The 17,040-nt window shown below is 41.0% G+C and overlaps 1 protein-coding gene and 1 long non-coding RNA gene across 3 annotated transcripts in view; both read left to right on the top strand.

The window, feature by feature from the left end:
* The first annotated feature begins 588 nt into the window (after positions 1-588).
* Positions 589-10,909, top strand: LOC123392390. The gene is made up of 3 exons (XR_006607119.1): positions 589-1,665; positions 4,858-5,072; positions 10,860-10,909. It is a non-coding gene; the product is annotated as an uncharacterized LOC123392390 (long non-coding RNA).
* Positions 10,910-10,958: 49 nt separating this feature from the next.
* Positions 10,959-17,040, top strand: part of TNFSF13B (TNF superfamily member 13b) — a 47,719-nt gene continuing 41,637 nt past the window's right edge. Inside the window, exons 1-2 of one of the 2 annotated variants that reach the window (XM_013053086.2) lie at positions 10,959-11,004; positions 12,758-12,869. The gene's annotated coding sequence lies outside the window, so the exon portion shown is untranslated. Of the gene's footprint in view, positions 11,005-12,392; positions 12,870-17,040 lie in introns of those variants that run through there. The other variant, XM_013053085.2, reaches the window with a different exon arrangement.

Raw genomic sequence — 17,040 nt, 5'->3', positions numbered from 1 at the left:
GAAGATGGGCACAGTTCTTCTCATCTCTCCTCATTGGCTTGGGCACACAGCTGGAATTCAGTAAATACCAAATGAGCAAAAAATATCCCTTGGGTATAGCAAATACTCCAATATATGATGATATCGATGGAAAATATATATCAGTACATTGCATTCCAGAGACTCTATCTGTGAGAGCAGAGGCCCCCAGAACTTTCAGGAGCCTCTGTATCCGTGTGTCCTCTCAAAAGCTTGTAAAGGCTGCAGCGTGCACTCCGAAGTTAAGCTAGGTAGTGAAGTTAGGATGAGTACGAAGGTCATAGCCACGTGCAAGTGATGTTTTCATGCCCGAAACACAGAAAGTGTTTCTGTTGAAACGAAGTGACATACTTCGTTAACTAGAATACCAGGTAGTTGGGATAGATGGCTAATGATGTTTTATACTTTTTTAAAGAAAATGCAGGCTTGGGCGCCTGGGTGGCTCAGTGGGTTAAGCCTCTGCCTTCGGCTCAGGTCATGATCTCGGGGTCCTGGAATCGAGTCCCGCATGGGGCTCTCTGCTCAGCAGGGAGCCTGCTTCCCTCTCTCTCTCTCTCTGCCTGCCTCTCTGCCTACTTGTGATCTCTGTCTGTCAAATAAATAAATAAAATCTTTTAAAAAAAAAGAAAGAAAGAAAATGCAGGCTGTCTTGAGGGGTGATTTAAGCAAGTCCTACACTCTTGAAGAATTGTAGGTTCTCGGCAGTCTTCCTGCAGATCCTAATAGAACTGTCCTGTGAAGGCTAGTTTTGCTCAGTTTGACCTCGTATTCGCTGTATGTATTTTGCATACCTTAATTACTTGTCTTCCATTTTCTAAGGCCGAGCTAATCTAAAATATAAACCGTTTGCATTCTAATATATAATTTGTTTCCTTTATTAGAATAATTGTTGCTTAGAGCCTAAAATGTAAGAAAATATATTCATGAGTAACTCATTGCCCTTTAATTTTTATTTATTATGAGGAGAACTGGAGTAGAAAGGCCGAGGGCAAGTCTGATGAGGAAGAGTTCATACGAAGGTCACTTTGGCAGAGTGTGTTCTTATCGCCTACTGAGCTTTGGGAAAATGCAAAGGAGGAATGATCCTGACGCGCGAGAAAAGCACACCCTCATCACGTAGCACAGAAAATAGCCCTCCTGTTTTTTTTCTTTTCTTAATTTACTTTCCTCAGAACTAAAGAGCCCCCGGCGCCGTGTCGAACCCCCTCCTCCCGAACCCCTCCGTCCTCGGGCGGCGTCCGTCTGTCAGGCCCGCGTTCCCCCTTCCTTGATCCTCCGCCCGCCCTTTCATTCTGTTGTCGCCGTTCACAATCACAGATCTACAGAAGAAGTTGAAGGTACAGTGGAAGAATTTTTAATGAAACATTTGCAAGTTCATCTCCAAGCTGATGCCCCCTGATCTCTGAATATTTTCATGTGTTTTTGCTGAGCAGGTTCTCCTGCGCACATCCTCATAACGCAAACATTAAAACCAGGAAATCAACAAAGTGGATTACCGGAGCCTCAGATCCCCCGTATCCCAGCATCATTTACGGACAAAGCATCTTATGAATATAGGTGCAAAATAAAATACTAGCAAACTGGATCTAGCAAAATATGAGAGAATTATGGATCACAACCAAGTGAACTTTGTCACAAGAATGCAAGGTTAGTTTAAAATCTGAATTAAACCATTTAAACCATTCAGTTTAAAATCTGAATTAAGCCACCTGGGTGGCTCAGTTGGTTAAGTATCTGCCTTCGGCTCAGATCATGATCCCAGAGTCCTGGGCTCAAGCCCTGCGTCAGGCTCCCTGCTCACTGGGAAGCCTGCTTCTCCCTTTCTGCCTGCCACTGTGCCTGCTTGTGCTTTCTCTCTGCCAAATAAATCAATAAAATCCTTAAAAAAAAAAACAAAAAATCTGAATTAATGCAATACACTACACACACACACACACACACATATATTAGTCTGCTTGGGCTGCCATAAAAGAATGGAGATTTGTGGTTTAAACAACAGAGATGTACTTTCTCACAGGCTAGAGGTTCATGATCAAGAAGCCAGTAAATTTGGTTTCTGGTAAGAGCTGTCTTACTGGCTTGTAGATGACCTCCGTCTTGATGTGTCTCCATGTGGCCTTTCTTCTGTGAGTAGATGGAGAGAGATGTCTTCCTCTTCTTTCTTATGAGGACACCAGTTATCAAGATAGAGTACCATGATTACGACCTTATTTTATTTTATTCCTTTAAGGATTTTTTTTTTCCTCATAAGAGGGAGAGTGTTGGGAAGGGCCAGAGGGAGAGGGAGAGAGAGAATCTTAAGCAGGCTCCATGCCCTGCACAGAGCCTGACACAGGGCTTAACTTTACAACCCTGAGAGTATGACCCGAGCTGAAATTAGGAGTCGGCCACTTAACCCACTGGGCCACCGAGGTTCTCCATTAGCTTTATCCTTTTAAAGGCCATGTCTCCAAATACAGTCACACTGGGGGTCAGGGGTTCAATGTAGGTATATCTGGAGGACACAGTTTAGTCCATAAAGCTATATGAACAGAAGAAAGCATTTGACAATATTCAACACACCATCTTGATGAGAATTACTCAACAAACTAGGAATAGAAGGAAGCCTACGCCCGTAGTGAGCATTTACAAAATACTTGTGGTTAGCATCATACTTAAGGGTAAAAAACTGAAAGCCTTCCTCCTTAAGATCAGGAACAAAACAAGGGTATATATTCATGGCACTTCTATTCAACATTATACCAGGGGTTTTATGCAGACGAATTAGGTAAGAAAATAAAATAAAAATCCGGCAGGTTAAAAGGAAGAAGTGAAACTCTTGATGAAATGATTTCTATGTAGAAAATCCTAAGGAATCCAACAAAAATCAGAACTAATAAATGAGTTTAGCAAGGTTTCAGGATTCAAGATCAAGTGGAAAAATCAATTTTATATCAATGCACTATTAATAAATAATCCAAATAAGATAGTGTTTTGGGTTGGATTCTGTATTTCCCCCAAAACTGATTTTTGACACAAGTACCAAGATTCTTGAGAGGACAATCTTTTTAACAAATGGATGTATAGACTGGATATCCACATGCAGATGAATAATGTGGATTCCTACACACACCATATAGTAACTCAAAATGGAAAAAATCTAGAGGAAAACATAGCCATAATCTTTGTGACCTTGGATTAGGTAATGGTTTCTCAGGGATGACATCAAAACACAAGTAGCAAAAGAAAAAAAAAAAAAAAAATAAAGAAATTGAGCTTGATAAAAAAGTTTTTTGGTTTTTTTTTTTTTTAACTGTGCTTCAAGGAACATTATCAAGAAAATGAAAAAAAAAAAAACACGCATAGTGATAGTGTAGAAAATATGTAGACATCACAAATCTGATAAGGGACTTGTCTCTAGCATATGCAACGATATAAAAAAATATATAAAGACAATCTCATTTTAAAATGGACAAAAGATGAGAAAACGTTCTCCGAAGAAGAATACAGGTGGCCAATAAGCACATTAAAAGATGTTGAGTGTCATTAGGGGTGAGGGAGATGTGAATCAAAACAACGATAGGACAGTACTTCACACCCACTGGGATGGACATAATCAAAGATGGTGACAGCAAGTGTCTGCAAGAATGTGGAGAAACTGTGGGCACTCACATTGCTTGTGGGAATGTAAAATGGAGGAGACGCTTTGGAAACCAGTGTAGCAGTTCACATAATGTTAAAGAGGGAGTTAACCTATGACCCAGGGTTTCCATCCTGGGATATATCTGAGAGGATTGAAAATACGTGTTCACACAAAAACTTGATTGTACGTGATTGTTCACTGAAGCATTATTCATAATAGCAAAAAAAGGGGAACCTGTCCAAATATCCATTAAGTGATAATTAAATTTTAAAAATGTGATGTATCCCTACAGTGAAGTTACCATTATGCTACAATAAAAAGGAAGTACTTTTAGATGCTACGACATGAAGGGACCTTGAAAACATGCAAAGTGAAAGAATTGAGTCACAGGAGATGATGTACTGTTAACAATACAGGTTTAAACTGCAATGAACATGGATTTTTTAAAAATGTAAACACAGTATAATACTGTATATGTATTTTCTCTTATGATTTTCTTCCTCTAGTTTTGTTGTAAGAATATAGTATATAATAAGATAACCTACAAAATATATATTAATTGACGGTTATCTTTTGGTCAACAGTAAGCTATTGGTAGTTACGTTTTTGGGGAGTCAAAAGTTATACATGAATGTTCAACTCGGTGGCGGGTCAGCAGGCCTAATCCCCTTGTTGACAGTTCAACCGTACTCTGTGTTTCCAGTCATTAGCAGTGTCCAACGAGGCAGCTCGGTTGAGTCGAGAAGGAGACTAATGTCTGTCCAAAAGCGGGTACTGAGGGGAATTAAAGAGTTTCTTCTGGGGGTAGTGGAAATATTCTAAAATAGGTTATTATCTATCTGTATCTGAACTATACAAAAATGCTGCAAATCTTTGAATTGCACCTTTAAATGGGTGAGTAGTGGTGCATGTTAATTATTTTAGTAAAGCTGTTACAGTGGGTGAGACCATTTAGGAATAGTCTAAGTAGAAGGCGTTCGGTTCAAAGGATAGTGTTGACTCTGGAGAGAACTGGATGGATTCAAGATACCCTCGGGAGGAAGCTGATGGAGGGAGTGTGGAAGAACACAGAGCCGATAGTTCTTTAGCACCTGGATGACTAGGAGAGCGCAGGAAAGTTTTGACAGAAATATCAGGAGGTCACGTTAACTTTATAATGAGTATGAAGTGCCTATAAAACAAAATAACGAGTATTTTTCATTCTTTTCACTGCCCAGCACCCATCCTGTGCTTTGGTCGTTCTATCTGACCTGTCAGAGCTGGTCTCCCCGTGTGGGACGCTCCTCTCACAGCAAAGACGCAGGTTCTGTACGTGACCCAGACTTGGTCGACCAGACACACTTGCTCAGGCTTGGAGGTGGAGAGCGGTGACGTGGAAGAGGAAGGCCATGGGCAGCCCACACTAATGCAGGCCTGTGCGGAGAGCAGCCAGGTGCGGATTTCTGAGCCTCCTGCCCTTGTGGGCAAGCCGACGGGGCAGCGTGCCGAAGGATCTGGGCCGGGGGCCACAGCAGTGGTATCTTTATGGGCCCATTTCTGTATCGTGACGGGGAGAGGATATATGGGTATTGAGTCCCCAAGCATACTTCTCTAGTTCTTTACAAAGATTCTGGAAGTTACCCCGAATCTGTTCAGTGAAGTTCTTTTCTATTTAATTACCTAGAGATGGTTTTTGTCACTTGCTGCTAAGAGCAACCTGAGGCATAGGATACCTGAGAGGGCACGGAGGTTTGGGAAGAGCTCTGAAGATGGGCCCCGGGGCAGCCACCCGCGCTTCCCTCATGGATGGACCGGGCGGGCAATGTGAGTGCGCTGAATGCGATGGAAGAAGCAGAGAAAGTGGTCACTCCAGGGTGTGTGGTTCTGGTGCCGTAAAGAGAGAGAGAGAGAATGTTGAGGGCAAGAGTCTGAAAGGGAAGGAGGAACCTAGGACCTAGCCTGAGGAACCTGAACATTTAAAGGCTAGGAGGACAGAAGATAGCCCTAGAAGAGAAAGAGAGGGAGAAGCTTTATTGGGGTCTTTGCAGAGCAGCCAGCACTTGACAGTTTAGAACAAGGTTTGTTCAAATGGGAATGAATGAATGAATGAGTGAGCTTCACGCCCAGCTTGAGAGCTGCGGAGGTTGCTGAGCACTGATTGCTGATGCAAATACACACGGGTTATAAAAGTACATAGCATGGTGGTGAAAAAGATCAGCAAATCGGTGTTGCAGCAACGAACAGCTCCTTTTATGACAGTGCAGAGTCCACAGGAACCCAAGAAGGGGAGGAGATTCTCAGCCCCGTCTTGCTGACTCCGTGTGTCACAAGAAGCCGGGCAGCACCTCTGAAATACTTTGGCTAAAAGTCTTCCCTGAAAACACACACTCCAACTCCGTGTACTGTGTGTCCAGTAAGATTTATTCATGAATTTAGGTCATTATTAACAACCTTCACGACTACTGGACTACCACACCTTTATTTAATTAATAATGCCAGCTCCTTTATGGTGACCATAAAAATGATGTCCAAGTTAATTCGTATGTTTTCTTTTTCTCCTTAGCTGGACACATAGGGGGTAGAGAAACAAGCATATTCAGATAAAGTGTAAGAAAGAGAGATGGTGGCATTTATGTTTGGACTTTCCGGTACCTTGAAATTTTTTTATTTGGAAGTATAACCAGTCATTTGAAGCTCACCAGATCAAGGCACTGTCTGCTCCAGTACTGACTGTCTCCTACTGCACTCCGAGAGAGAGGGGAGCGCACTCATTCGCTGCTTCTCTGTATTTCGGTACCATTCTTATTGACTCTTGGAGTTTGGAAATCTTTTAGTGCAAATCCTTGAAATTTATTTTTTTCGAAAATTTTTGGCGGTTCTAATTCATTTACATTTTCCTAAACATATTGAAATCAGCACGTTACTTTCTAACAAGAAAAAGCCTGCAAGCTGATGAACTTATCAATTTGAGCCACATTAATATCCCGGCAGTATTCATCTTTAGGCTTTAAGTTCTCTCAGCATCCTTTTTAAGTTTATAATTTATCAGGGCACCTGGGTGGCACCTGCCCTCAGCTCAGGTCATGATCCTGGGGTCCTGGGATCGAATCCCACATTGGGCTCCTTGCTCAGGGAGTGTCTGGTTCTCCTTCTGCCTGCTGCTCCCCCTGCTTGTGCTCTCTGACAAATAAATAAATAAGATCTTTAAAAAAATTATAATTTATCTTCAAATAATACTTTGTGGTGTTTCCATCTCTTGCCTTTGTGCTATTTTTGTCATGTATTTTCCCTTTATAGAGCTTACACATTTTATAATTATTAGTCATCAGTTAATTATCTTCTTTCAGTGGCAAAAATCACTTAATAGAATTTACAATCTTAATCATTTTTAAGTGAGCAGTGAGTAGGGATAGGTACATGTGCCTTGTGCATGGCCCTCGAGAACATTTTTATCCTCCAGACCTGGAACTCTGTACCCAGTGAACGACTCTCTCTTCCCCTTCCTCCAGCCCCTGACAATTGTCATTCTCATTTTGGTTCCTATCAGTTTGACTGCGTCAAATCCTCATACGAGCGGAAGCAGGCATCTGACGTATTCACTTTGTATAATGTCCCTGCAACTCCAGACAGACTTTCCTTCTATTCTGAAGCTGCATTCCATTGTATGTGTATAACGCATTGTCTTTATCCAGCCATCCGTCCTTGGACATTCAGTTTCCGCGATGTGGCTCTCTTGAGTAATGTTTCAGTGAACATAGGTGTGCAAATATCTCTTTGAGATTCCATTTCCCATCATACTGGGTATGTCTTGGAAGTGAGATTTGCTGGATCATATGGTACTTCGATTTTCAGTTTTCTGAGAAACATTCGTACTATTTTCCATAGCAGCTACACTGTTTCACGTCCCCACCAGCAGAGCAGAAGGGAACCACTTTTCGCATATTGTTGCCCACACTTTATTTTCTGCTTTGTTTGTCATCCCAGTGACCGTCCCAATAGGTGTGAGGTGGTATCTCGTTGTGGTTTTGATTTGTATATCCCTGACGATTAGCGACGTTGAACATCTTTTTCACGTGCTCGTTGACCATCTGTGTATCTTCTTTGGAGAAATGTCTATTCAAGTGTTTTGCCCGTTTTTAAGTCAGGTTATTTGGGGCTTGCTGCTGTGGTTGCTGAGTTGTTGTTCTTTGTATATCTTAGATATCACTGCCTTATTGCATATGTGGTTTGCAGTATTTTCTCATTCACTGGGTTGCTTTTTCATTTTGCTGTTTCCTTGGCTGTGCATAAGTGTTCAAGTTTCATATAGTCCCTGTTGTCTATTTTTGCTTTTTATACCTGTTCCTTTGGTGCCCTGTCTAAGAAATCATTGTCAAATCCAACGTCACGAGATTTTTTCCCCAAATGCTTTCTTCTACAAGGGTATAGTTTGAGGTCTTAAGTTTAGGTCTTTAATCTATTTTGAGGTAGTTTTATTTGTGGCGTTCATGTAAGGGTCCCACTTTATTCTACTGTGTGTGGATGTTCCGTTTTCTCAGCATCATTTGTTGAAGAGAGACTCCTCTCTCCATTGTTCAGCTCTGGCAGCTTTGTCCTTTGATCCCATATGTGGTCATGCATTTATTTGTGTCTGTTCTGTTCTGTTGGTCTGTATATCTGTTTTCATACCAGAAACATGTTGTTTTAATTACTGTGATTTTATATGATGTTTTAAAATTAAGAAGTGTGAAGGTTCTAGTTGTGTTTTGCTTTGTTTTGTTTTTTTCTGTTACGATTGTTTGGGCAATTTGGTGTCCTTTGAAATTCCATACAAATTTTACTATGATTCTTTCTATTTCTGCAAAGAATGCCACTGACATTTTGACAGGGATTGTGTTGAATCTGTGGTTTACTTTGAGCGTATTATGGACATTTTAACAATATTAAATCTTTCAATCCATGAACACAATATATTTCTATTCATCTGTGTCTTGTCTGATCACTTTCATCAATGTCTTGTAGTTTTCAGTTTACAAGTCTTTTGCCTACTTGGTTAAGGTATTACTGATTATTTTATTCTTTTTAAATGCTATTGTAGATGGGATTGTATTTGTGATTTCCTTCAGGTTGTTCATTGTTATCGTACAGATTTTCTGTTGATTTTATATGGTATAACTTTACCGAGTTTATTTATTTTTTAGTTCTAGTAGGTTTTTCATAAAATCTTATTGTTTTCTACGTATAAGATCATGTCACCTGTAAACAGAGACAGTTTTACCACTGCCTTTTCAGTTTGGACGCCTTTTATTTCTTCTTGCCTAATTGTTCTGGCTGGGACTTCTGATACAGTTTTAAGTAAAAATGTCAAGAATGGGCATTCTGCCTTTATTTTTAACCTTAGAGGGAAAGCCCTCAGTTTTCCACCATGGAGTATGATGTCAGACACACGCTTTAATATGCGGCTTTTGTGTTGAGGTAAGTTTCTTCTAGTTCAGTTTGTTGAGTGTTTTTGTTAGGAAAGAGTGCAGAATTTTGTTAAACACCACAGCAGAGCCCCGCATGACAATTTTGATCAAAGAACCAATGGACAAAGCTTCTCTGTGGCAGGCTCTGGGGTCACATGCACTCATATCTCTGCTCTGTTTTGGCAGATGGGGTTCTGCTGTGCTTGGACTTGGCCCGTAAATGGCACCATCAGCGGTGACCTCAGCTCCACTACTCAGTGATCGGGGTATCCATGGGGCAAGCTGTCTGAGAGGGAACCCAGAGAGGACATGATAGGTATCTTCAGTGTAGTATCTTTCTCTTGGAATATATGAATTCTAGGAGGATTTGTTGGCAATTGTATTTGAAGACCTTAAGAATTGAATTGTTAGTAAAGTTATTGGAGCATGAGGACATTTCAGTACGGAGATAGTTGGAAAACAATTTAATTTGGTGTCAGTGTATGAACAATGAACTGCTTCATTTTTCAAGGTTAACGGGAACAAAATTTAAATGGTTGATAAAGTCTTTAAATGGTTAAGATCCTGTGCCAACAAGGGTACAAGAAACTGTTGTCAGCAGGATTATGAATTGTTACATTTTGGAGACCAAATTACATCTATGTATGGAACATGAAGGTTGGTTTCATCACTTCTAGCCAGTGTGTTCACTTTGGAGAGTCTATCCCCTAAATATAATTAGATGAAGGCATGTGTAAAATTATATTTTAATGTAGCATTTTTGGAGTAGCAAACAAACAAACAAAAAAAAAACTCTACAAAACAGCTTGGGAAATAACAAATTACAGTGGGAAATAACAAATTACAGAAAGAATTAACTTTTTTTTGTGATCTGCAGAAGTACTCATGATATAGTCACTGAAGCAAATCCATTGCAGTGCGATGTGAATAATAAGCATCTGTCAGGAACCCTGTAGATGTTAAGATCTGTGTGAATGCACACCGGCCCTTGCCCCAGGGACACACCAAGCACACAGTGTTCTTGAGCTATACATGTTTTTCTCATTAAAGGTTCAAAACAAAAATACACACACAGAGGGGTTGGATTAGAATTTGTATGTGTTATCTGACTCATATGTAAATATACACATTAATACATTAAACTATTGATATTGATTACATGTAGAGAAAACTTGCTGTAGGTAGGAGAGAGAAGAAACAGCGTGAGTTGGGATGGAACTCAAAATTGTATTGACCTAAGGCGTAAGTGGAAAAATGTTTAATAAAAAAGATCTTTAGACAAAAATATGGGTTTTGTTTTACCTAACATTGAAAAGATAAAGTTGGGGGGGGGTGTGTGTGATTGCTTTAATAATTTTCCCCTCCCCTAGTTCATAGAAGTCTTTCTAGTAATATGGTGTTAAAAGTTGGGGTGTTGTGGCTGGTAAAATCGTCTGAAATAGAGAGAAGGTATTTTAAATATGTCAGTCGTGAATTACCAAACAACAGTCATTATGTATACACATATGTTTATGCATACACACATCTCTATCTGTAACATATTCCATATATCCCCTACCTATCTATCTGCCTATTCACCCCCACTGACCTTTTCTTAGAGAAATGGTTGTATTCTGTATGTGATTTATTCCACTATGCATTTGTCACTTAATATATTTAGGAATATTTTTAAAAATATAAGAGAAGCACTTTCATGTTGTTGAACTTTTAAGGATCTAAACATAATTGGAATATATAAAAGTTTATATTGAACTTCAAATTTTTTAAAAGATTTTATTAATTTATTTATTTGACAGAGAGAGCACAAGTAAGGGGAACAGCAGAGGGAGAGGGAGAAGCAGACTCCCCACTGAGCAGAGAGCCCAGTGCAGGGCTCGATCCCAGGACCCTGTCATCATGACCGGAGCTGAAGGCAGACGCTTAACCCACTGAGCCACCCAGGTACCCCTGAACTTCAAATTTCAAGTCCCTTTAACAGAGTTTTGACATTTTTGTTAGCTCATCAGCTGTAGAGCACCATAGAGCTTCTCTGTGAGTATCTATATTCTCTAGCTGTTAGAGGCTGAAACCCATGAGCCCCGACCCCTTCACCCAGCGACCAGACAGGAGGTTAGATGAGAATGCCAGACGGGGTTCTTCCAAGTGCGCAGACTCGAGTGATTAAGCAGGCTCAGCCACGTTGAATAGAGGAGTGAGGTGCCTTCCTCTGCCCTCTAAAACCTCCATCATTGGGTCACTCTAGTGTTGTTCGATGTTTTTGAGATAGGATCAGCTTTGTGGTCAGCAGCTCAGATAGCAGGATCTCCCCGGAAATGGGGAGACACAAGGTTAATAGAATCCATGCCTGCAGAGCATTATGATGCCTGGGCCGGTCGGCTTCTTATCCTTGTCGGTACAAAGGCAGTGTCTCCTGTCATTCCACAGGAGAATGGTCGCATATCTTGAAGCCCACTGGTTTTGCCAATTAAAAGTCATTTTTAAGAAGATCTTATTTATTTATTTGACAGAGAGAGCGAGCACAAGTAGATAGAGCAGCAGGCAGAGAGAGAGAGGGGGAAGCAGGCTCCCTGCTGAGTGGAGAGCCTGATGTGGGGCTCAATCCCAGGACCTTGGGATCATGACCTGAGCCGAAGGCAGATGCTTGACCGACTGAGCCACCCCGGTGCCCATGTATCTCACAATCTTCATGTTTCTTATAAAACCTAAGATGTAACACAGACAAGGACACTCTATATAATAACTAACCCATCTTAATTCATTAAGTCTGTTTAACCAGTGTGCATCACAATTGGGATACTGAAGTATAATAAATCACCAGTTGGGTTACTGAAGTATAATAAGTTACTGGAAATCTAAGGCATGCTGATAAGGTTCTGATCTATAACTTTCCATAAATAGACAACTGTGCATTTAGATAAGCCAGCCTAAGTTCTTGATGCTATAGATAGGGCCGTATGAAGCACGCGTGGCCTGCATAGTGCGGACTGCTGATCGCTTTCTTTCTGGGAATGGAGCATCTGCGTACATCGGTCATTGTGCTAGATTTCAGTTCTGTAAAGGCAAGCAAAACAGGCAGCTCCTGCCTTCATGGGGTTCGGGGAGGTAAACAGTTAGCAGATCAGTAAATAAATATACGCACACGCGGTACAAACGTGCGGTAAGTGTTGTGATTGGAAAGCATAGTTTTCCCCGAAAAAGAACTGTCTCCCTTCCTCTTGGAAGCAGGGAACATTACGTGTCCTTGTTTCTCTTTTTCTTTCTTCTTCTCTTTTTTAAGAATCTGTTTTTCAGTAATCTGGACCCCCCAGCGTGGGGCTCAAACCCACAACCGCAGGTTCAAGAGTCACACGCTCTGTGGACTGAGCCAGCCACGTGCTCCCTTGTTTACCTAAATCAGATTGACCTGCATCAGCCTCCCTGACCTGTAAAAATTGTCCATAGTTCTTGACTAATCATGGAAATAGAAGTCAAAACGACAGTGATCTATCACCGCACATCCATTAGCATGGCCGCCACCAAGGAATAGAGTGGCAAGTGTTGGCAGGCTGTGGAGACGCTGGAACCACTTTGGCCTGTTGGTGGGAATGCAGACTGGGGCAGCCACGGTGGGGAACAGGATGGAGGGTCCTCAAAAGACTAAAAATAGAACTACCCTCTGATTCAGCAATTCTGCTTCTGTGTATCTCTCCATAAGGACTGAAAACGGGACCTCCAGGAAGTATTTGCACAAGAACATTCTAGCAGTATTATCCACAATAGCTCAAATGTGGAAGCCATCCAAGCCGATCGTCCTCCCTCCCCGATGGGTGAGTGGATAAACAAAATGTGGTATTGCGTTGGCCAGGGTTCCCCAGAGACACAGAAACAATGGGATATGCATATGTATGCACATATTCTAGTACAAATACGAAAGCCAAGAACCCGGAGAGCTGCTGCTCTAAGTTCCCATCTGAAAGGTAGCCGGCTCCAGACCCCAGAGAGCCCATGTTCCAGTTCCAGTTTGAAGGCAGGAAAAGACCTGTTTCCCAGTTCAGCAGGGAGGCAGGAGGAGTTCCCTTTTCTTTGAGGGAAGGTCACCCTCTGTTTTATTTGGGCTATCAAGGGAGTGGGTAAGGGCCACCTACATTAGTCACAGACATACATACGGTGGAATATTATCCAGCTTTGAAAAGGAAGGAAACCCCGATAGAAGCCGACGTGGATGAACCTTGAGGACATCATGCTCCGTGAAGTGAGCCAGTCCAGGAAGACAGATACCATATGACTCCACTGATCTGAGGATCTAGAGTGTCCGCACCATAAAGACCGATAGTAGAATGATGGTTATCAGGGGTTGGGGGCAGGGTGCTTGTTAGTTTGATGAAAAGAGAGGTTCAGTTGTGCATGTTGAAACAGTGCTGGCCACAGACGGTGGTGATGGTTGCCCACCAGTGAGAGATGGTAAATTTTATGTTGTATGTTTTTCATCACCATAAAAAAAAAAAAAAAAAATCTAGGGCCAGAGGCAGCCTTACAGGCAAAGGACAGTCCTGGGAATGAAAACACGTTTCTCCATAGTGAGTACAGTGGAGTGGACCACACATGTTGCCACCTTCTGGAGCCTGAGATGATGTAGAAATCCTCTTTGTGCTGCAAAATCCATGACATGCGGAGCTTTCCCAAAGTGAAGAAGGTTTCCTTGTCTGAGTGAGGGTGAAAATTATAAATTCAAAAGTCAGCTATGTTAAAGAGAAATTCAAGAGTACCTGTATAAAGGGTAAGATGGTAAATTTTATGTTCTTTGCATATTAATGCAATTTTATAACCTAGAGTTAATGATTGAACATCAGTGTTCTGAAATGGTGAAGGAGTTTTTAAAAACTTTTATTTATTAAGTAATCTCTACCCCCAATGGGGGGCTCGAACTCACCACCTCAAGATCGAGTCACCTACTTTACTGGCTGGTCCTGCCAGGTGCCCTGAAATGGGAAAAGATTTTGACAGTCACCTGCAGATACGGTTTGTACTTTATTCCATGTCAGTTGTCATCCTTGGTTAATTATCCTGAGTCCTGCTGGTGGATAAGCGACAATGAGAATTTCACCAGAACTTTGCACGGCATCATGATTGCCTGTCCTGAGCGTGGAAATACCAACATGGGTCTGGATTGTGTTTAATTTTTGAAACGATTAAAGCCCATTATTCAGTTTAAAATATGTAAACAGCTGAAGCCGTGAGATAACAGATTATGCTTTTGGTTAAAATTCTGGAAATCACCCTCCTTTTTTTTTTTTTTTTTTACTCTAGTGGTAGAACAAAGAGACCTATTTTTAAGAGGAACAGAGAAAAAAAGTCAGCCCATTTTAAATGCAGAAAATTCAGAAGTAAGCAACAATAAGATGATTTTTTACTAACGTCTTAGATGAGTTTTATGATTGCCCACAATTATGTAATACAGCTTTTACAAATCTTCTTATAAATATGTTGGACACTCAGACTTGGTAATAAGATGGTTTGAGAAATGAAGAGTCTTTAGCTTTGCATTTTGAGGATCAAGAAAACACAAGAAAAGAAGTTGCCAATGGCCAATAAAGGGTTCAACATAACGAGAGTTAATTTTCCTTGAGACCCGGTCTGTCTGTCCTTCTGTACTCTTTCCTCCTCCCATGGGTAAGTTCTCAGCCGCAGAATTGTTGAGTCGAAGTGAGAATGTGTTTTCAGTGTTACTAGGTAATTCCAGAGTGGTTTCTAAAACAATTTATTTTGCACTTTTGAAAGAGTTCTTTTCCCACGTTCTAACTAACAATACCTAATTAACAACTAACCCTCAGTGCTTGTTACCTTCATTAACTTTCACTTCCTGGGTTATTTTGACTTATTTTATTCCTTTCCCGATTTCTGCGGAATACTCTTGTGTTTGGGTGATAGCTTTGTGTGCAGTGCTCCTTTCTCATTAGTGATCCATGCCGTGCTCGTTTCATATAACTCGTTTCCCTTCTCGGTGCTCGCCAGGTAGCTTCTAACTTCAGTTTTGCACATCTCGTTGATTCAGATTTTATCTGTGATTGTAGTTTTTATCATTTCCTTTTTCATTTTTTAAAGACTCTTTTTTTTCTTTAACATATTATTTATATACTTGAGGGGGGTTGGGGAGAGAGAGTGTGAGAACACAGAGGAGAGGGAGAAGCCAGTATCCTGCGGAGCAAGGAGCCCGATGTGGGGCTCCATCCCAGGACCCCGGGATCATGACCTGAGCTGAAGGCAGATGCTTAACAGACTGAACCACCCAGCTGACCCTATATTTTTAACATTTTCAAGTAATAACTCTTTGATCAGCTTTTTTTAATGATTTCAATTTTTATTACACCAAGAGCAGTGAATGTGGTATTTCAGTTATCTATTGCTAAGCGACAAACCACCCTAATTCAGTGGCATATAAAGATGATGGTTTATTACTTTTGTGACTCCACGGCTTTCTGGCAGATGCATCTGCTGGTCCCACCTTAACTCATCATCATGGCTGGTGAATTTGGACTTCTAGGCTCAAGCTAGCCTCCCTCACACATTTGACATTAATGCTGGCTCTTGGCTGGGGCACTTGGGTGCTTCTCCATCCCCCAGTGGACACACGGACTCTCACACTGGGACACTGGGGTTTCTCCATGTGTGCGCCCATCCCCCAGTGGACACACTGGGTCTGTGACACTGGGGTATTTCTCCATGTGTGCGCCCATCCCCCAGTGGACACACTGGGTCTGTGACACTGGGGTGTTTCTCCATGTGTGCGCCCATCCCCCAGTGGACACACTGGGTCTGTGACACTGGGGTGCTTCCCCATGTGTCTTCCCATCTCCCTGTGGATGCCCTGGCTTTCTTACGTGGTAATCTCAGGAGAGCAGCCCAAGAGAGGGTGAACTAGAACTGGGTTGCATCTACTGTAGTCTCCTGATCACAAATCAACTCACAAGGTCAGCTCTGATTCAGGGGGTGAGGAAATAGAGAAACTTTTGGGTAGGAAGAGCTGCGGCGTCTCACAGCAAATGGACTTTCACCAGAGAGTTTATTCTCACTCTTCCAAAACCACACATCACAACAGTTTATAGAAAATGCTACCTTTTTGAGAGTTGTTAATGTTGAGTAAGTTTTGTGTTTCTTGTATGTTTTGAAAAAAAATCTCTTTTTCATAGATATAGTCATTACCTTCCTCTTTTGATTATGTTTCCACTAATTTTATATATATATGTATATATATATAATGTTAAAAAATACAGTGTTAAATATTATAGCATCAGTTCTCATGAACCTAAACCATCGAGAAACCACTGGAAATAGACAAGTAAAACACTGATGGTAGGAGACTTTAATCCATCTTAATTAGTCTGTAACAGATTATATAAACAAAGGATATTGTGAACTTTAATAAAAGTATGTGTGTCATAGTCACACAAATGAAAATATTAATCTAAAAAGAAGCTTTCATTAATTTTTATTGATAGAAATAAGAGGAGAAAATAACCATAATGCAGTATGGTAAGTGAGAAATTAGTAACGAAAATGAAAAACAAATGCCTGGAAATTAAGACAATTTAGCAAATATCTCTTTTTTTTTTTTTAAAGATTTTATTTATTTATTTGACAGAGAGAAATCACAAGTAGGCAGAGAGGCAGGCAGAGAGAGAGAGAGAGGAGGAAGCAGGCTCCCTGCTAAGCAGAGAGCCCGATGCGGGACTTGATCCCAGGACCCTGAGATCATGACCTGAGCCAAAGGCAGCAGCTTAACCACTGAGCCACCCAGGCGCCCTAGCAAATATCTCTTAAATGATTTTTGAGTCCAAGTAGAAATCCAAACCAAATGGTGAAATTTTCTTGAAAATATTAACAATAAAAACGTATCAAATATGATTGAATTTTGCTAAGCAATGCTCTTAGGAAACTTAATAGCCTGTTTGTTTATATCAAATAACAAAGGAAATGAATGATTTAAGCATTCAGCTGAAG

This window comes from Mustela putorius, unplaced genomic scaffold (assembly GCF_011764305.1).
Source record: "Mustela putorius furo isolate JIRA1106 unplaced genomic scaffold, ASM1176430v1.1 tig00000551_pilon_pilon_pilon, whole genome shotgun sequence".
NCBI classification, from domain to species: Eukaryota; Metazoa; Chordata; class Mammalia; order Carnivora; family Mustelidae; genus Mustela; species Mustela putorius.
The sequence above is the reverse complement of the archived record's forward strand: the minus strand, read 5'-3'. Positions and strand labels throughout refer to the sequence as shown.